Source organism: Pseudophryne corroboree, chromosome 2, assembly GCF_028390025.1.
Source record: "Pseudophryne corroboree isolate aPseCor3 chromosome 2, aPseCor3.hap2, whole genome shotgun sequence".
Classification (NCBI taxonomy): Eukaryota; Metazoa; Chordata; class Amphibia; order Anura; family Myobatrachidae; genus Pseudophryne; species Pseudophryne corroboree.
The window spans coordinates 37533137-37555169 of NC_086445.1; the positions used below are offsets into that span (position 1 = coordinate 37533137).

At 48.8% G+C, this 22033-nt stretch overlaps 1 protein-coding gene across 7 annotated transcripts in view; it reads right to left on the minus strand.

The window, feature by feature from the left end:
- LOC134996061 (oocyte zinc finger protein XlCOF22-like) overlaps positions 1-18714 on the minus strand; it is a 162076-nt gene extending 143362 nt beyond the window's left edge. For 2 of the 7 annotated variants that reach the window (XM_063951161.1, XM_063951160.1), the window contains exon 1: positions 18471-18711. The gene's annotated coding sequence lies outside the window, so the exon portion shown is untranslated. Of the gene's footprint in view, positions 1-18465 lie in introns of all 7 variants that reach the window. The other 5 variants (XM_063951163.1, XM_063951164.1, XM_063951159.1 and 2 more) reach the window with 4 other exon arrangements.
- Positions 18715-22033: the final 3319 nt, after the last annotated feature.

A 22033-nucleotide genomic window follows, 5' to 3' on the forward strand; every position in this document is an offset into this window, starting at 1 on the left:
CTTATAAAATATATGCTTGTGCCAGTTTTATCCTCCAGTAACATGCTGCCCAGGGCGCCCCCCCTGCGCCCTGCCAGTGCCGTCTGTGTGTGGGAGCATGGCGCGCAGCGCGACCGCTGCGCGGTACCTTGTTACTGAAGTCTTCTGCCGTCACTGAAGTCTTCTGTACTTCTTTATACTCACCCGGCTTCTTTCTTCTGGCTTCTGTGAGGAGGTTGACGGCGTGGCTCCAGGAACAAGCAGCTAGGCGCACCAAGTAATCGAACCCTCTGGAGCTAATGGTGTCCAGTAGCCTAAGAAGCAGAGCAGAGGCGGCGCATAGCACATAGCCGCTCCATTATATTCAATGGTGGGAACTTTGCGGTCAGCGGTTGACCGCGAGTAACCTCAACCGCTGACGCAAAGTTCCCACCATTGGATACAATGGAGCGCCTATGTGCTACATTGTATCTCGAGTGCGCTGCCTGACAGCTCAGACGCGCACAGCCAATCAGGAGAGTGCCACGACGTGGCGCTCCCTGATTGTCTCAAGGGACCCGCTTTAACAGGAGTCACGGGGGGGTCTCAGCAGTCGGGGAAAGAGGTCCCATGTGTAAACATGGGACCCCTTTCAGTGCGTGGATCGGTTTTGCATTTTTATTATTTTGCCAAGTACGTGGATTACAAACTAAGAAGAGGACAGATCTACACAGGATTTTTGGGAGTAGAATTTTATTTACAGGTACCCCGTGGATTCTACTGGTGAAGAGGACAGACTGCTTCGTGTCAACATTGGTAAGTATGTGTGTGTGTGTGTCGGCGTGCATGTATGTAATAAAGTTTTACTATCAGGGTGTGTGTGTACTGTTTTTATTTGGGTATTTTTCTTGCAGTAGAACTACAGGTACCAGCGGGCCCGTTTCCCCCCGCCGCATGCTGGTACGTGTGGTTCTACTGCAAGACTTGTGGCTCTACTTGCTGGGACTTGTAGTTCTGCTACAAAAAACAATATTCTTTATTTTGTCACTTGGCTATCAGCCCCCCATCCACCGCCCTTGGATGGGGTGGGGGGGGGGGGCAGCCTCGGGCTTCACCCCTGGCCCTTGGGTGGCTGGAGGGGGGGGGGGGGGAAAGACACCTTGATTTAAAGGGTCCCCACTCCTCCAGGGTACCCCGGCCAGGGGTGACTAGTTGGTGATTTAATGCCACGGCCGCAGGGCGCTGTATAAAAGGGACTCCCGGCTGTGGCATCATCTCTCCAGCTAGTGGAGCCCGGTGCTGGTGTGAAAAATACGGGGGACCCCTACGTCTTTTGTCCCCCGTATTTTTTGCACCAGGACCGGACGCAGAGCCCGGTGCTGGTTGTTCAAATACGGGGGATCCCCTGTCATTCCCCCCCCCATATTTTTACAACCAGGACCGGCTCAAAGAGCCCAAGGCTGGTTATGCTTAGGAGGGGGGACCCCACGCATTTTTTTTCTTGATTTTTTAAACACTTTTGTGCCGTCCATGAAGTCGAATCCAGGACGCACACTATCGTCAATTGGTCCGTTTTTCGACAGTGGGACTGTCGAATCCGTTTTTTATTGAATATGTCGAATTCGGGTCCCGGCAGGAGGGTGTCTGACTGTCGAATTCCAGCCAGAATTCGACTGCAATTGCATATACCCCAAAGTCTTTTCAGAGAAACTCAGGAGAGCACCCCTAGTGTGTGTCCAGTTTCTCTGGGCACAGAATCTAACTGAGGTCTGGAGGAGGGGCATAGAGGGAGGAGCCAGTTCACACCCATTCAAAGTCTTATAGTGTGCCCATGTCTCCTGCGGATCCCGTCTATACCCCATGGTCCTTTTGGAGTCCCCAGCATCCTCCAGGACATAAGAGAAAATAGGATTTTAATACCTACCGGTAAATCCTATTTTCTCTTAAGTCCGCAGAGGATGCTGGGGACTCCAAAAGGACCATGGGGTATAGACGGGATCCGCAGGAGCTTGGGCACACTGAAAAGACTTTGACTGGGTGTGAACTGGCTCCTCCCTCTATGCGCCTCCTCCAGACCTCAGTTATAGGAACTGTGCCCAGGAGAGACAGACATTTCGAGGAAAGGATTTTTGTTTAAACTAAGGACTAGAGCACACCAGCCCACACCACAACATACCGTACAACCGGAGTAACAGTAAACCAGATAACAGTATGAATTAACTACAGCAACAAAGCTGAAACAACAAATACACAACCAGTGTGTAAACCAATGCAACCAGCAAGAATACACTGCAAGTAACCGTCCGCACTGGGATGGGCGCCCAGCATCCTCTACGGACTAGGAGAAAAGGATTTACCGGTAGGTACTAAAATCCTATTTTCTCTTACGTCCTTGAGGATGCTGGGGACTGCAAAAGGACCATGGGGTCTATACCAAAGCTCCAACACGGGTGGGAGAGTGCGGACGACTCTGCAGCACCGACTGAGCAAACATGAGCTCCTCCTCAGCTAGGGTATCAAACTTGTAAAACTTCGCAAAGGTGTTTGAACCCGACCACGTAGCTGCTCGGCAAAGCTGAAGTGCCGAGACCCCTCGGGCAGCCGCCCAAGATGAGCCCACCTTCCTGGTAGAATGGGCCTTCATTGATTTCGGCACCGGTAGCCCAGCCGAAGAATGAGCCTGCTGAATCGTATTACAAATCCAGCGTGCAATAGTCTGCTTCGAAGCAGGATGACCAATCTTGTTGGAAGCATACAGGACAAACAGCGCCTCTGTTTTCCTGGCCACCGCCGTTCTGGCGACATAGATCTTCAAAGCTCTCACAACATCAAGAGATTTTGGAACTGCCACAGCATCCGTAGCCACAGGTACCACAATAGGTTGGTTAATGTGAAACGAAGAAACCACCTTCGGCAGAAATTGTTGACGAGTCCTCAATTCCGCTCTATCCGAATGGAAAATCAATTACGGACTCTTGTGAGATAAGGCCGCCAACTCTGACACTCGCCTGGCAGACGCCAGAGCCAACAGCATGACCACCTTCCAAGTGAGAAACTTTAACTCAACCTTACGCAAAAGGTTCAAAACAGGAAGACATAAGAAACTGTAAGACCACTTCAAGATCCCATGGTGCCACCGGGGGCACAAACGGAGGATGGATATGCATCACTCCCTTCACAAAAGTCTGAACCTCTGGGAGAACAGCCAATTCCTTCTGAAAGAAGATAGATAAAGCCGAAATCTGCACTTTGATGGAACCCAATTTCAGGCCCGCATCGACGCCTGCCTGCAAAAAATGGAGAAACCGACTCAAGTGAAATTCTTCCGCAAAAGCAGCTTTAGTCTCATACCACGAAACATACTTTCTCCAAATACGGTGATAATGTTTCGCCGTAACCTCCTTCCTCGCCTTAAGGAGAGTGGGAATGACCTCCCCGGGAATACCTTTTAGAGCCAAGATTTGGCGCTCAACTTCCATGCCGTCAAACGCAGTCGCGGTAAGTCTGGAAACACGCATGGTCCCTGCAATAAAAGGTCCTCTCTTAAGAGGGAGCGGCCAAGGATCTTCCACAAGTAATTCCTGAAGATCTGGATACCAGGCCCTTCTTGGCCAATCTGGAACGACAAGAATCGCTTGAACCCTTGCTCGTCGAATGATTCCCAGTACCTTTGGAATGAGAGGAAGCGGAGGGAACACATACACCGACTGAAAAACCCACAGAGTTACCAGGGCGTCCACTGCACTGGCTTGAGGGTCCCTTGACCTGGAACAATACTTCGGAAGCTTCTTCTTGAGGCGAGACGCCATCATGTCGATCAGCGGAATTCCCCAACGCTTCGTCACTTCTGCAAATACCTCTTGGTGAAAAGCCCACTCTCCCCGATGGAGATCATGTCTGCTGAGGAAGTCTGCTTCCCAGTTGTCCACTCCCGGAAGGAAGAGTGCTGACAGAGCGCTCACGTGCTGTTCCGCCCAACGAAGGATTCTTGTGGCCTCCGCCATAGCCGCCCTGCTCCTTGTTCCGCCTCGACGGTTTATATGCGCCACCGCTGTTATGTTGTCCGACTGTATCAGGACAGGCCGACCCTGAAGAAAGGCTTCTTGCTTGTAGCAGGCCGTTGTAAATGGCTCTTAACTCGAAAACATTTATGTGGAGAAAAGATTCCTGGAGCACCATTTCCCCTGGAAATTTCTTCCCTGGGTGACCGCGCCCCAGCCTCGGAGACTTGCATCTGTTGTCAACAGGACCCAATCCAGGATACCGAATCGGCGCCCTCCTAGAAGGTGAGAACTTGCAGCCACCACAGGATAGAAATCCTGGCCCTGGGAGATTGACTTATCTTCCGGTGCATGTGCAGGTAAGACCCCGGACCACTTGCTGAGCAGATCCCACTGAAACACCTGGGCATAAAACCTGCCAAACGGAATGGCTTCGTATGCCGCAACCATCTTCCCCAGAACCCGAGTACATTGATGAATCGACACACTTTTCGGCCTCAGAAGCTCCCTGACCATCGTCTGCAGTTCCAGAGCTTTGTCTTCCGGAAGAAACACCTTCCGTAAGCCCATGTCCAGAATCATGCCCAGAAAGGGCAGCCGAGTGGTCGGAATCAACTGACACTTTGGCAAATTTAGCAGCCAACCGTGTTGTCGCAGAACCGACAGAGACAAATTGACATTTGTCAGCAACTGTTCCTTGGACCTCGCCTTTATCAGGATATCGTCCAAGTACGGGATAATTGTAACCCCTTGCTTGCGAAGGAGAACCATCATTTCTTCCATGACTTTTGTGAAAATCCTTGGGGCCGTGGAAAGCCCAAACGGCAACGTCTGAAATTGGTAATGAGAATCCTGTATCGCAAACCTGAGGAAGGCTTGATGCGGAGGATATATCGGGACGTGTAAGTAGGCATCCTTTATGTCGACTGACGCCATAAAATCCCCCCCTTCTAGGCTGGAAATCACAGCTCGAAGAGATTCCATCTTGAACTTGAAAACTTTCAAGTATGGATTGAGGGATTTTAGGTTCAGAATCAGTCTGACCGAACCGTCCAGTTTCGGTACCACAAAGAGGCTCGAGTAGAACCCCTCCCCCCGTTGGGACGGGAACAATGACCCTCTGTTGACACAGCTTTTGTATTGCTGCCTTCACCACCTCCCTGTCCGGAAGAGACATTGTTAAGGCCGAAATGAAAAACAAAACCGGTGAGGGGATGCCTCCTGAAACTCCAGCTTGTATCCCTGAGATACTATATCTAGGACCCAAGGTACCAGGCCTGATTGAACCCAGACCTGAATGAAGATCCGCAGACGGCCCCCCACTGGTCCGGACTCCCCCAGGGAAGCCCCAGCGTCATGCGGTGGACTTGGTAGAGGCAGGGGAGGACTTTTGGTCCTGGGCGCCTGACACTGCAGGCGACTTTCTTCCCCTTCCTCTACCCTTTGAAGTGAAGAAGGACGAACCTTTTCCACGCTTGTATTTATTTGGACGAAAGGACTGCATCTGCTGATGTCGTGCCTTTTTCTGCTGTGTGAGAACATAAGGAAGAAAAGATGACTTACCCGCAGTCGCGGTAGACACCAGGTCAGCCAAGCCGTCACCAAACAAGACACTACCTTTGAAGGGGAGAGCTTCCATAGCTCTCTTGGAGTCGGCATCAGCATTCCATTGATGGATCCACAGCGCCCTCCTGGCCGAGATCGCCATGACATTGGCCCTTGATCCCAAGAGACCAACATCCCTCGCCGCATCCTTCAGGTAATCTGCAGCGTCCTTGATATAACCAAGAGTCAAAAGAACATTATCTTTATCAAGGGTATCCATATCAGCAGCTAAATTCTCAGCCCATTTAGCAATAGCACTACTCACCCATACCGACGCCACAGCAGGTCTGAGCAATGCACCCGTATTAGCGAAAATGGACTTCAGGAGACGTCTCCAGCTTGCGATCCGCCGGATCCTTGAGAGCTGCCGTGTCAGGGGACGGAAGTGCCACCTTCTTAGACAACCGGTATAGAGCCTTGTCGACATTTGGAGATGACTCCCATTTTTCCCCGTCATCAGAGGGGAAAGGATACGCCATGTAAATTCTCTTGGGAATCTGCCACCTCTTGTCCGGCGACTCCCAAGCCTTTTCACAAAGAGTATTCATTTCATGAGAGGGGGGGAAACTTCACCTCAGGTTTTTTCCCTTTGAACAAGCAAATCCTTGTTTCCTGCACCGCAGGTTCGTCAGAAATATGTAAAACATCTTTTATAGCCACAATCATGTACTGAATACTCTTAACTAACTGTGGGTGTAAAGCAGCCACAGTGAAGTCGACATCGGAATCAGAATCCGTGTCAGTATCCGTATCTACCAACTGGGAAAACGGACGCTTTTGCGACCCTGATGGGGTCTGCACCTGAGACAAAGCATCCTCCGTGGATTTCCTCCACACCTGTGTCTGAGACTCCGATTTATCTAACCTTTTAGACAAAGAGGCCACATTTGTATTAAAATAGATTACAGCGCTCAAATAACCTATGCTAATAATATGTAAATTTATTCATTTAAAACAAACTGATATAATAGATATCAATAAGTCTGGCAGCGAGAGCAGCAGCAGGATCAGGTGAAGGGAGGGCGGAGCTCAGCTGTGTATCCCTGATGATTGCAGCAGCCGGCCGGCAGAGTATAACAGCCCGGGGATTTGCAATTCGATGTTTGATCTTAATTGATGATTTATGCTAATTGATTGATTACATCACTTCCCCTATAAAAAGGGGCAAAATCTGAACACTCATTACCCTCTGAGAAAGCTGCCTGGAGCGGCGAAACGCGTCAGGGAACACTGCTCTTGGCCATTGGATGTCATCTAATTCGGCTCTGTTGGACTTCAGACCCAGGACATACCCATCTTCATGCAATTGGTGAACCAGGATCCCGATTCCAGTTTGGTCTTACAAACAATTTCTTCAGGATTCATCTATTAACGGAACACAGCGTGCTGGACATTAAAGTGTCAATTCAAACAGACTGTGAACCAGAATCCATCTATACAAATTAAAGACCTAGATCAGGATCCATACATCGGAACACCTGATGGGTAATTGACTGTATCAGTCCTGGTAAAAATCAGATTGTGTCCAATTACTATCATCATATGGACCTTGTTTTATTTTACTAAGGTTGTTGCCAAAGAGCACACTATACATCCACAAGTTGGTCTATGAGCATTTTTATTTTGTATTCAAATTTTATTGATATCTATTATATCAGTTTGTTTTAAATGAATAAATTTACATATTATTAGCATAGGTTATTTGAGCGCTGTAATCTATTTTCATTTTTCACATCCATTCTATAGGAGATTGACTATCTCCAATTTACAGCAGCTAGGAGGAACCACTCATTTCCGCGCCTGTCCAATATATACTTGTTATATAAATTTCTTTGCTCTACACATTTGTATTAAGTGTACTTAACATTGTAAGTAAATCAGGTGTCGGCTGCGCCGACAGAGCCAACTCCAGACCCCCATCTGCTTCCCCAGCAACCTCCTCCGGGGAATAACACTCAGCCTCAGACATGCCGACACGGAGTATCGACACACCGACATACACACACACTGCCTCAGCTAGGGGACAGACCCACAAGGAAGCCTGGATAGAGAAACACAGAGGGAGTATGCCAGCTCACACCCCAGCGCCCATATATCCCACAAAACAATATATGTTGAAAGCGCTGCTAGAAATAACAATAATTATGCACCAATAACTGTGCCCCCCCCCCCCCCCCCCCCCCCCTTCCCGGATTAGCTCCCTGTAACTTGTAGTGGAGCTTGGAGGTCCCGGGCCAGCGTCTCATGCAGCGGCGTGGATGAGAGAAAATGGCGCTGGTGAGCTGTGTGGCTAAGCCCCACCCCTTCCCAAGCGCGCTTCAGCCCGCTAAAATTTGAAAAATGAAAATGCTGCCGGGGGTACGAAAACGGTGCCTTCCGCCAGCTTCCCAGACCCAGTAACATGCTGCCCAGGGCGCTCCCCCCCCAGCGACCTGCACCCTGTGAGTTCCGTTGGTGAAGTGTGTGGGAGCATGGAGCGCTGCGCTGTACCTCGTTACTGAAGTCTTCTGCCGTCAATGTGGGTGACGGCGCGGCTTCGGGAACAAGCAGCTAGGCACACCAAGTGATCGAACTCTCTAGAGCTAATGGTGTCCAGTAGCCTAAGAAGCAGAGCCCTTAACTAAGCAGAAGTAGGTCTGACTTCTCTCCCATCAGTCCCTCGATGCAGGGAGCCTGTAGCCAGCAGGTCTCCCTGAAAATAAAAAACCTAACAAAAAGTATTTTCTAGAGAAACTCAGGAGAGCTCCCCTAGTGAGTGTCCAGTCAGTCCTGGGCACAAAGTCTAACTGAGGTCTGGAAGAGGGGCATAGAGGGAGGAGCCAGTTCACACCCAGTCAAAGTCTTTTCAGTGTGCCCAAGCTCCTGCGGATCCCGTCTATACCCCATGGTCCTTCTGGAGTCCCCAGCATCCTCTAGGACGTAAGAGAAAATAAGAATTTACTTACCGATAATTCTATTTCTCGGAGTCCGTAGTGGATGCTGGGGTTCCTGAAAGGACCATGGGGAATAGCGGCTCCGCAGGAGACAGGGCACAAAAAGTAAAGCTTTAGGATCAGGTGGTGTGCACTGGCTCCTCCCCCTATGACCCTCCTCCAAGCCTCAGTTAGGTACTGTGCCCGGACGAGCGTACACAATAAGGAAGGATTTATGAATCCCGGGTAAGACTCATACCAGCCACACCAATCACACTGTACAACCTGTGATCTGAACCCAGTTAACAGTATGATAACAGCTGAGCCTCTGAAAAGATGGCTCACAACAATAATAACCCGATTTTTGTAACTATGTACAAGTAATGCAGATAATCCGCACTTGGGATGGGCGCCCAGCATCCACTACGGACTCCGAGAAATAGAATTATCGGTAAGTAAATTCTTATTTTCTCTATCGTCCTAGTGGATGCTGGGGTTCCTGAAAGGACCATGGGGATTATACCAAAGCTCCCAAACGGGCGGGAGAGTGCGGATGACTCTGCAGCACCGAATGAGAGAACTCCAGGTCCTCCTTAGCCAGGGTATCAAATTTGTAGGATTTTACAAACGTGTTTGCCCCTGACTAAATAGCCGCTCGGTAAAGTTGTAAAGCCGAGACCCCTCGGGCAGCCGCCCAAGATGAGCCCACCTTCCTTGTGGAATGGGCATTTACATATTTTGGCTGTGGCAGGCCTGCCACAGAATGTGCAAGCTGAATTGTATTACACATCCAACTAGCAAAAGTCTGCTTAAAAGCAAGAGCACCCAGTTTGTTGGGTGCATACAGGATAACAGCAAGTCAGTTTTCCTGACTCCAGCCGTCCTGGAACCTATATTTTCAGGGCCCTGACCACATCTAGCAACTTGGAGTCCTCCAAGTCCCTAGTAGGCGCAAGACACCACAATAAGCTGGTTCAGGTGAAACACTGACACCACCTTAGGGAGAGAACTGGGGACGAGTCCGCAGCTCTGCCCTGTCCGAATGGACAAACAGATATGGGCTTTTTTGAGAAAAAAAAACCCACCAATTTGACACTCGCCTGGTCCAGGCCAGGTCCAAGAGCATGTTCACTTTTCATGTGAGATGCTTCAAATCCACAGATTTGACTGGTTTTAAACCAATGTGTTTTGAGGAATCCCAGAACTACGTTGAGATCCCACAGTGCCACTGGAGGCACAAAAAGGGGGTTGCATATGCAATACTCCCTTGACAAACTTCTGGACTTCAGGAACTGAAGCCAATTCTTTCTGGAAGAAAAATCGACAGGGCCGAAATTTGAACCTTAATGGACCCCAATTTGAGGCCCATAGACACTCCTGTTTGCAAGAAATGCAGGAATCGACCGAGTTGAAATTTCTTCGTGGGGCCTTCCTGGCCTCACACCACGCAACATATTTTCGCCACATGTGGTGATAATGTTGTGCGGTCACCTCCTTTCTGGCTTTGACCAGGGTAGGAATGACCTCTTCCTGAATGCCTTTTCCCTTAGGATCCGGCGTTCCACCGCCATGCCGTCAAACGCAGCTGCGGTAAGTCTTGGAACAGACATGGTACTTGCTGAAACAAGTCCCTTCTTAGCGGCAGAGGCCATAAGTCCTCTGTGAGCATCTCTTGAAGTTCCGGGTACCAAGTCCTTCTTGGCCAATCCGGAGCCATGAGTATAGTTCTTACTCCTCTACGTCTTATAATTCTCAGTACCTTAGGTATGAAAAGCAGAGGATGGAAACATATACACCGACTGGTACACCCACGGTGTTACCAGAACGTCCACAGCTATTGCCTGAGGGTCTCTTAACCTGGCGCAATACCTGTCCCGTTTTTTGTTCAGACGGGACGCCATCATGTCCACCTTTGGTAATTCCCAACGGTTTACAATTATGTGGAAAACTTCCCCATGAAGTTCCCACTCTGCCGGGTGGAGGTCGTGCCTACTGAGGAAGTCTGCTTCCCAGTTTCCATTCCCGGAATGAAACACTGCTGACAGTGCTATCACATGATATTCCGCCCAGCGAAAAGTCCTTGCAGTTTTTGCCACTGCCCTCCTGCTTCTTGTGCCGCCCTGTCTATTTACGTGGGCGACTGCCGTGATGTTTTATCCCACTGGATCAATACCGGCTGACCTTGAAGCAGAGGTCTTGCTAAGCTTAGAGCATTATAAATTTACCCTTAGCTATATTTATGTGGAGAAAAATCTCCAGACTTGATCACACTCCCTGGAAATTTTTTCCTTGTGTGACTGCTCCCCAGCCTCTCGGGCTGGCCTCCGTGGTCACCAACATCCAAAACTGAATGCCGAATCTGCGGCCCTCTAGAAGATGAGCACTCTGTAACCACCACAGGAGAGACACCCTTGTCCTTGGATATAGGGTTATCCGCTGATGCATCTGAAGATGCGATCCGGACCATTTGTCCAGCAGATCCCACTGAAAAGTTCTTGCATGAAATCTGCCGACTGGAATTGCTTCGAAGGAAGTCACCATTTTTTTACCATGGCCCTTGTGCAATGATGCACTGATTTTAGGAGGTTCCTGACTAGCTCGGATAACTCCCTGGCTTTCTCTTCCGGGAGAAACACCTTTTTCTGGACTGTGTCCAGAATCATCCCTAAGCACAGGAGACTTGTTGTCGGGATCAGCTGCGATTTTGGAATATTTAGAATCCACCCCTGCTGTTGTAACAGTATCCGAGATAGTGCTACTCCGACCTCCAACTGTTCCCTGGACTTTGCCCTTATCAGGAGATCGTCCAAGTAAGGGATAATTAAGACGCCTTTTCTTCGAAGAAGAACCATCATTTCGGCCATTACCTTGGTAAAGACCCGGGGTGCCGTAGACAATCCAAACGGCAGCGTCTGAAACTGATAGTGACAGTTCTGTACCACGAACCTGAGGTACCCTTAGTGATAAGGGCAAATTTGGGACATGGAGGTAAGCATCCCTGATGTCTCGGGACACCAGATAGTCCCCTTCTTCCCGGTTCGTTATCACTGCTCTGAGTGACTCCATCTTGATTTGAACCTTTGTAAGTGTTCAAATTTTTTTAGATTTAGAATAGGTCTCACCTAGCCTTCTGGCTTCAGTACCACAATATAGTGTGGAATAATACCCCCTTTTCTTGTTGTAGGAGGGGTAATTTAATTATCACCTGCTGGGAATACAGCTCGTGAATTTTTTCCCATACTGCCTCCTTGTCGGAGGGAGACCTTGGTAAAGCAGACTTCAGGAGCCTGCGCAGGGGAAACGTCTCGACATTCCAAACTGTACCCCTGGGATACTACTTGTAGGATCCAGGGGTCCTGTACGGTCTCAGCGTCATGCTGAGAGCTTGTCAGAAGCGGTGGAACGCTTCTGTTCCTGGGAATGGGCTGCCTGCTGCAGTCTTCTTCCCTTTCCTCTATCCCTGGGCAGATATGACTCTTATAGGGACGAAAGGACTGAAGCTGAAAAGACGGTGTCTTTTTCTGCAGAGATGTGACTTAGGGTAAAAACAGTGGATTTTCCAGCAGTTGCCGTGGCCACCAGGTCCGATGGACCGACCCCAAATAACTCCTCTTCCTTTATACGGCAATACACCTTTGTGCCGTTTGGAATCTGCATCACCTGACCACTGTCGTGTCCATAAACATCTTCTGGCAGATATGGACATCGCACTTACTCTTGATGCCAGAGTGCAAATATCCCTCTGTGCATCTCGCATATATAGAAATACATCCTTTAAATGCTCTATAGTCAATAAAATACTGTCCCTGTCAAGGGTATCAATATTTTTAGTCAGGGAATCCGACCAAGCCACCCCAGCTCTGCACATCCAGGCTGAGGCGATCGCTGGTCGCAGTATAACACCAGTATGTGTGTATATACTTTTTATGATATTTTTCCAGCCTCCTGTCAGCTGGCTCCTTGAGGACGGCCCTATCTATAGACGGTACCGCCACTTGTTCTGATAAGCGTGTGAGCGCCTTATCCACCCTAAGGGGTGTTTCCCAACGCGCCCTAACTTCTGGCGGGAAAGGGTATACCGCCCATATTTTCTATCGGGGGGAACCCACGCATCATCACACACTTCATTTAATTTATCTGATTCAGGAAAAACTACGGTAGTTTTTTCACATCCCACATAATACCCTCTTTTGTGGTACTTGTAGTATCAGAAATATGTAACACCTCCTTCATTGCCCTTAACGTGTGGCCCTAATAAGGAATACGTTTGTTTATTCACCGTCGACACTGGATTCAGTGTCCCTGTCTGTGTCTGTGTCGACCGACTAAAGTAAACGGGCGTTTTAAAACCCCTGACGGTGTTTTTGAGACGTCTGGACCGGTACTAATTGTTTGTCGGCCGTCTCATGTCGTCAACCGACCTTGGCGCGTGTTGACATTATCACGTAATTCCCTAAATAAGCCATCCATTCCGGTGTCGACTCCCTAGAGAGTGACATCACCATTACAGGCAATTGCTCCGCCTCCTCACCAACATCGTCCTCATACATGTCGACACACACGTACCGACACACAGCACACACACAGGGAATGCTCTGATAGAGGACAGGACCTACTAGCCCTTTGGAGAGACAGAGGGAGAGTTTGCCAGCACACACCAAAAACGCTATAATTATATAGGGACAACCTTATATAAGTGTTTTCCCTTATAGCATCTTTTTTATATATTTCTAACGCCAAATTAGTGCCCCCCCTCTCTGTTTTAACCCTGTTTCTGTAGTGCAGTGCAGGGGAGAGCCTGGGAGCCTTCCCTCCAGCCTTTCTGTGAGGGAAAATGGCGCTGTGTGCTGAGGAGATAGGCCCCGCCCCTTTTTCGGCGGCCTCGTCTCCCGCTCTTAACGGATTCTGGCAGGGGTTAAATATCTCCATATAGCCCCCGGAGGCTATATGTGAGGTATTTTTAGCCAAAAAAGGTTTTCATTTGCCTCCCAGGGCGCCCCCCTCCCAGCACCCTCAGTGACTGCCGTGTGAAGTGTGCCGAGAGGAAAATGGCGCACAGCTGCAGTGCTGTGCGCTACCTTAAGAAGACTGAGGAGTCTTCTGCCGCCGATTCTGGACCTCTTCTCGTTTCAGCATCTGCAAGGGGGCCGGCGGCGAGGCTCCGGTGACCATCCAGGCTGTACCTGTGATCGTCCCTCTGGAGCTAATGTCCAGTAGCCAAGAAGCCAATCCATCCTGCACGCAGGTGAGTTCACTTCTTCTCCCCTAAGTCCCTCGTTGCAGTGATCCTGTTGCCAGCAGGACTCACTGTAAAATAAAAAACCTAAGCTAAACTTTTCTAAGCAGCTCTTTAGGAGAGCCACCTAGATTGCACCCTTCTCGGCCGGGCACAAAAATCTAACTGAGGCTTGGAGGAGGGTCATAGGGGGAGGAGCCAGTGCACACCACCTGATCCTAAAGCTTTACTTTTTGTGCCCTGTCTCCTGCGGAGCCGCTATTCCCCATGGTCCTTTCAGGAACCCCAGCATCCACTAGGACGATAGAGAAATAGCATTAATGGCACTATACTGGAAACTACTGAGGAGGAAAGGGATCTAGGAGCCACTATCTCAGGTGACATAAAGGCAGGTAAGCAATGTAACACCGCAATGAGGAAGGCTAGTCAGATGCTTAGCTGCATTGGGAGAGGAATCAGCAACAGAAAGAAAGAAGTAATAATGCCACTGTATAGGTCATTGGTGCGGCCTCATCTAGAATACTGTGTTCAATTCTGGAGGCCATATCTTCAAAAGGATACATTAGAAACTGTACAAAGAAGGGCAACTAAAATGGTGCATGGCCTACATCACAAAACTTACCCAGAAAGACTAAGAAATCTCAATATGTATAGTTTGGAGCAGAAAAGGGAAAGGAACGGGGGGACAGGATAGAAACTTTCACATATATCAAGGGTTTTAACAAAGTACAGGAGGGAAACATTCGCACTGAGACTGGAGGGGGGGGGGGGGGGGGGTTCAGGGGAAATTTGAGGAAAAATTACTTCACAGGAAGGGTAGTGGATAAGTGGAATAGCCTCCCATCAAAGGTGGTAGAGGCTAAGACAGTGGATCAGTTTAAACATGCATGGGATAGACATAAGGATATCCTTGCAAAGAAATAAGGATCAAACAAGTTTAGAGAAAAAAATAACGTGTAAAAAAAAAAAAAAAAAAAAAGAGGGCAGACTAGATGGGCCAAGTGGTTCTTATATGTCGTCACATTCTATGTTAAGGGGGCAATTTATAGTCCTGCACTGTGCACTGACAAAGGGCAGGGTTCTTTTTCACATTTCAAGAATGGGCAGGGTGCAGCACCGAGTGTAGTACGGTATGCCGGCGCTTGGGCTCCTGGCGACCAGCATACCGGCGCCGGGAGGCCGACCGCCGGCATACCAACAGCGTGGCGAGCACAAAGGAGCCCCTTGCGGGCTCGCCACGCTGCGGGGACGGTGGCGCGCTACACTATTTTATTCTCCCTCCAGGGGGGTCGTGGACCCCCACAAGGGAGAATAGTTGTCGGTATGCCGGGTGTCCGGCGCCGGTATACTGTGCGCCGGGATCCCGACATTCGGCATACAGAAGACCACCCTGCAGCACCCTGCTGAAACAGCCTACAAGGAACACTACATATACAATGCTACACTGTGAAGAAGAACTATTCAAGTTCGAAACGCGTTAAGCGTATACTCTCCTGCTGTATTTGTAACCCCGTTGGAGCTTTACCATCTACACTGGACGCTGAGGAACTGTTTGGGATACTGGTTTCCGAAGCCATTTCCCGTGGGTGGACCATCTGACCTTTTCCAGACCTCGCCTCCTGTGGCTGTGCTCCTTACTGGGGACTTGTGTATATGCCTTTTTTCATCGATTTGATGTAAGTGTAATGTTTTAAAAATAAATCTTTGCTTTTAAAAAAGGATAATTGCACTATTGCACTTTCTTCGTGCTGCTTATCTTTTATGAGGCTTAATCGCATGTGCTCCGCCAGCGCGAGGGACATATGCAGGCTCCAAAAGGTGGTCAGAACCGCAGAGAAGATCATCGGGGCCGACCTTCCCTCAGTCCAGGACCTGTACTTGTCCAGAGCTAAAAAGCGGGCAATGAAGATAGTAAAAGACCAGCTACACCCCGGCCACAGCATGTTTAACTTGCTTCCTTCAGGCAGGCGTTACAGGGCTGTCCCCGCCAGATCCACCAGAAGCCTCAAAAGTTTCTTTCCCCAAGCTGTCCGCCTGCTGAACTCCTGAACATTGACTGACTAGACGTACATGTAACTCACTTGTGTCCCTACGGTATACCTATCTGTGTAACTTTACTTGCCCCCCCACACACACACACACACACACACACACACACACACACACACACACACCTGCTTACCTGTTACCTACTTGGCTGTTGTATAGCAAACCGAAGACAAATTCCTAGTATACGTAAGTATACCTGGCCAATAAAGCTGATTCTGATTCTGATTCTGATCGGCGCTGGACATTAAAAGGATTATCATCATCCAGTCCGCTACTGCTGTATTGCCAATGAGGATTTATCCTAAAGGCTACTGATTTCGTCTGCTGGGTAACCATCTACGTCTAATCAAACGCTGGACTTGCATTCATCTTTTGAAATATCAGTGTATGTGATTATATTTTTTACCCACTTGGTGTGTGTGTTTGTAAACGTGGGTTTCTATAGGAGCGCTTTAAGGCTATATCTCTTTCTATTCCTCAACAGTGTAAATCCCCCAATAAATAATATGCTACAATGTAATGCCCCCTATAGATAATATGCCACACTGTAATGCCCCCTATAGATAAAATGCCACTGTAATGCCTCCAATAGATAATATGCCATACTGTAATCTTCCCTATAATGTACCACACTGTAATGTCCCCTATAGATAATATGCCACACTGTAATGTCCCCTATGGATAATATACAACACTGTAATGTCCCCTATGGATAATATGCCGCACTGTCATGTCCCCTATGGATAATATGCCACACTGTAATGCCCCAATAAATAATATGCCAGTGTAATGCTCCCTATAGATAATATGCCACACTGTAATGCCCCAATAAATAATATGCCAGTGTAATGCTCCCTATAGATAATATGCCACACTGTAATGTCCCCTATGGATAATATGCCGCACTGTCATGTCCCCTATGGATAATATGCCACACTGTAATGTCCCCTATGGATAATATGTTGCACTGTAATGTCCCCTGTGGATAATATACCACACTGTCATGTCCCCTGTGGATAATATACCACACTGTCATGTCCCCTGTGGATAATATACCACACTGTCATGTCCCCTGTGGATAATATACCACACTGTCATGTCCCCTATGGATAATATACCACACTGTCATGTCCCCTGTGGATAATATACCACACTGTCATGTCCCCTGTGGATAATATACCACACTGTCATGTCCCCTGTGGATAATATGCCACTCTGTAATGTCCCCTATGGATAATATACCACACTGTCATGTCCCCTGTGGATAATATACCACACTGTCATGTCCCCTGTGGATAATATACCACACTGTCATGTCCCCTGTGGATAATATACCACACTGTCATGTCCCCTGTGGATAATATACCACACTGTCATGTCCCATGTGGATAATATGCCACACTGTCATGTCCCCTATGGATAATATGCCACACTGTAATGTCCCCTATAGATAATATGCCACACTGTAATGTCCCCTATGGATAATATACAACACTGTAATGTCCCCTATGGATAATATGCCGCACTGTCATGTCCCCTATGGATAATATACCACACTGTCATGTCCCCTGTGGATAATATACCACACTGTCATGTCCCCTGTGGATAATATACCACACTGTCATGTCCCCTGTGGATAATATACCACACTGTCATGTCCCCTGTGGATAATATACCACACTGTCATGTCCCCTGTGGATAATATACCACACTGTCATGTCCCCTGTGGATAATATGCCACACTGTCATATTCCCCTATGGGTAATATACCACACTGTAATGTCCCCTATAGATAATATGCCACACTGTAATGTCCCCTATGGATAATATGACACACTGTAATGTCCCCTATGGATAATACGACACACTGTAATGCCCCCTATAGATAATATACCACACTGTAATGTCCCCTATAGATAGTATGCCACACTGTAATGTCCCTATAGATAATATACCACACTGTAATGTCCCCTATAGATAATATGCCACACTGTAATGTCCCCTATAGATAATATACCACACTGTCATGTCCCCTGTGGATAATATACCACACTGTCATGTCCCCTGTGGATAATATACCACACTGTCATGTCCCCTGTGGATAATATGCCACACTGTCATGTCCCCTGTGGATAATATGCCACACTGTCATGTCCCCTATGGATAATATGCCACACTGTCATTTCCCCTATGGGTAATATACCACACTGTAATGTCCCCTATAGATAATATGCCACACTGTAATGTCCCCTATGGATAATATGACACACTGTAATGTCCCCTATGGATAATATGACACACTGTAATGCCCCCTATAGATAATATACCACACTGTAATGTCCCCTATAGATAGTATGCCACACTGTAATGTCCCTATAGATAATATACCACACTGTAATGTCCCTTATAGATAATATGCCACACTGTAATGTCCCCTATAGATAATATACCACACTGTAATGTCCCCTATGGATAATATGCCACACTGTAATGATACTGTAGTTAAATTGACACTCTGTGACCATGGTGGCCTCAGAGATACATACAGTAATTGGTTCCTGGGTGGGAGTAATCTTCTCTCCCAACACAAAGCAGGAACCACCAAGGGAACCCAGTGCTGTATGTATGTATAATATATATATATATATATATATATATATATATATATATATATAATCTGCATGATGAGAACAGCAGCTCATACCTTACCCTGCAGCAGGATGTGTCACCGGCAGACGGACAAACACTGTGCAAACCTCTGTACACCAATGCGCCGCAAGCGCTGATGGGAGCTGTAGTCCTTCCCAGTACACACTGCGGCGGCATGAGGCGTTAGAACTACAATTCCCAGAGAGTATGTAGTCACGTGATGCTCCTTCTGCCGGTGCCGGGAGACGAGACGTAGTTGCTCTTATGTTATCTTTCCTGATCAAGAGCAGGAAGTGACAGCATGAGAGGGCAGAAGAGAACTTCCGCCCTTACAGCGCCTTAATATTTTATCCACCCAGGGGCTTATGGGAAAGGTCCTCTCCACGAAGGGTAACTAAACAATACCCGTACAAAGTGAACGAGTGATGTCTAGTGACTCAGGTACTAATATGGGGACATAACGGGTGGCGGCCATGTTTCTCAAGACCTATCCTAACAGCTGCTAATAGGAAATGTAGCAAACAAAATGGCCACCGCTGCCAGTCAGATCTTTTGGTGTACGCAGTAGCAGACTTAGCCATACCTCCCAAGTTGATGTTCCGGAAATGAGGCGTGGTTTCGCGGTAAGGGGCGTGGCCTCCATCTAGCCATTGTTTTATAAACTGAGCGAGGAGAAAAGCGGGACAGTTCACAGTTGGGGGATGGGGGATGCTTGAGTGACTGCGGTGTGTAACTCCAGCGCCCTGCTGCCATCACGTTGACTTCCTCCACAGGCAGTGCTGGGAGCCAGAGGATCTGAGATTGATTATAAAGTCTGACAGTCCAGATGTATGGAGTGCAGAAAGATGATGAGCCTGATGTCTGATAAGAAGACCCTGGGCAGCAGCTCTGTGTATCCCTGCCTGAGCAGCTCAGCCAGTCTCATTTACACTGTGATCTGCTCCTCAGTGCAGCCTGTGTAATGTCCAGGTCCTGGCACAGAGTGTGGTGACCTGTAACTACTAATCTCTGCCTCATGCAGTCTGTGTGTAGGATAAAGCACTTCCCCTGGCTCCTTGTGCAGTGAGGGGGCTGCTGTACCTCATCCTCATGTCACACTCTCATTTATACTCTAATACACAGGTTCTCAAACTCGGTCCTCAGGACCCCACACAGTGCATGTTTTGCAGGTAACCCAGCAGGTGCACAGGTGTATTAATTACTCACTGACACATTTTAAAAGGTCCACAGGTGGAGCTAATTATTTCACTTGTGATTCTGTGAGGAGACCTGCAAAACATGCCCGGTGTGGGTTCCTGAGGACCGAGTTTGAGAACCTGTGCTCTAATATGGCACAGAGTTTTTTTTTCAGTCCTGTTTCAGTGCTCGTAGCCGAAGCCTGATTGGCAGACTGTAGTGAGGAGGTCACGCCCCTGGGTGGCGTTCCCAGAAATGGGGTGTGTTGTCCCCTCTGTTTCCTGGGAGAGGTGAGGCCAGTGTCTACATCTTCTGATGCAGATTTACTGGCCCCAGCTACGGAGCTGCGAGGGCCGTTGTGAGCAATCTGAGGATACCGCTGCCTCGAGCGGATTACATATGTTTTACCGACGGACGGGATACCGGCTGTCAATATCACACAAGCGGCATTCCACCCGCCAGAATGCTGGCAGCGGGGCGAGCGCTAAGAGTCTCCTTGGACACCCACGAGTGGGAATAGCCCTGGTGCGCCAGGATTCCGGCTGTTGGCATTGTTAGCTGTCAGGATTTTGGCATCGGTATCCTGAACCCCCGGCAAATTAACTGCATCCTGCCTCGATCAATGATCATGATGGTGAAGACGCAGCTTGTGGATCTGCAATGACGGCAGGAGGAATCTTTTGTCCTCAGACATCTCCTCCCGTAATAGCATATAAGCGCATCGCTGCTGCGTACAAAGACTCAGCCAGAGGACAGGGTGCGCTGGGAATCCTCCCCTAGGGTAGATAAAGCTCTGACACGCTTATCTAAGAAGGTGGCCCTGCCGTCACAGGATACTGCCGCCCTAAAGGATCCTGCAGATAGAAAGCAGGAAAGTATCCTGAAATCTGTTTATACACATTCAGGGACTCTACTGAGGCCGGCAATTGCGTCGGCGTGGATGTGTAGTGCTGTAGCAGCGTGGACAGATAATCTGTCTGAGGAAATGGATACCTTAGACAGGGATACCATTATGCTAACCCTGGGGCATATAAAAGACACTGTCCTATATATGAGGGATGCCCAGAGGGACATTTGCCTACTGGGCTCTAGAATTAATGCAATGTCAATTTCTCTGACGTCCTAGTGGATGCTGGGAACTCCGTAAGGACCATGGGGAATAGACGGGCTCCGCAGGAGACTGGGCACTCTAAAAGAAAGATTAGGTACTATCTGGTGTGCACTGGCTCCTCCCTCTATGCCCCTCCTTCAGACCTCAGTTAGAATCTGTGCCCGGCCAGAGCTGGGTGCTCCTAGTGGGCCCTCCTGAGCTTGCTAGAAAAGAAAGTATTTGTTAGGTTTTTTATTTTCAGTGAGATCTGCTGGCAACAGACTCACTGCTACGTGGGATTGAGGGGAGAGAAGCAAACCTACCTGCTTGCAGCTAGCTTGTGCTTCATAGGCTACTGGACACCATTAGCTCCAGAGGGTTCGAACACAGGGCCTGACCTCGATCGTCCGTTCCAGGAGCCGCGCCGCCGTCCCCCTTGCAGAGCCAGAAGACAGAAGAAGCGATGAAATCGGCAGCAGAAGACTCCTGTCTTCATTAAGGTAGCGCACAGCACTGCAGCTGTGCGCCATTGCTCCCACAGCACACCACACACTCCGGTCACTGTAGGGTGCAGGGTGCTTGGGGAAGGGGGGGGGGGGGGGCGCCCTGGGCAGCAATTATAATACCTTTTGGCATAAATTACACATAATACAGTCAGTTAACTGTATATGTGTACAAACCCCCGCCATTAAGTTACAGAAAACGCGGGACAGAAGCCCGCCGCTGAGGGGGCGGGGCCTTCTTCCTCAGCACACCAGCGCCATTTTCCCTTCACAGCTCCACTGGAAGCACTCTCCCCTGCAGTATCCAGGTACAAGACGGGTTAAAAAGAGAGGGGGGGCACAAATTTAGGCGCAAATCGATGCAGACAAGCAGCTATTGGGAAAATCATTTATTAGCAGTGTAAATCCCTGTGTTATATAGCGCTGTGGTGTGTGCTGGCATACTCTCTCTCTGTCTCCCCAAAGGACTTTGTGGGGTCCTGTCCTCAGTCTGAGCATTCCCTGTGTGTGTGCGGTGTGTCGGTACGGCTGTGTCGACATGTTTGATGAGGAGGGTTACGTGGAGGCGTAGCAGAGGCAGATAAGTGTGGTGTCGCCCCCGACGGGGCCGACACCTGATTGGATAGATATGTGGAAGGTCTTAACCGACAGTGTCAGCTCCTTACATAAAAGGTTCGATGACGCAGCAGCCTTGGGACAGCCGGGGTCTCAGCCCGCGCCTGCCCAGGCGACTCAGAAGCCGTCAGGGGCTCATAAACGCCCGCTAGCTCTGATGGTAGACACAGATGTCGACACGGAGTCTGACTCCAGTGTAGATGAGGATGAGACAAATGTACAGTCTACAAAAGCCATCC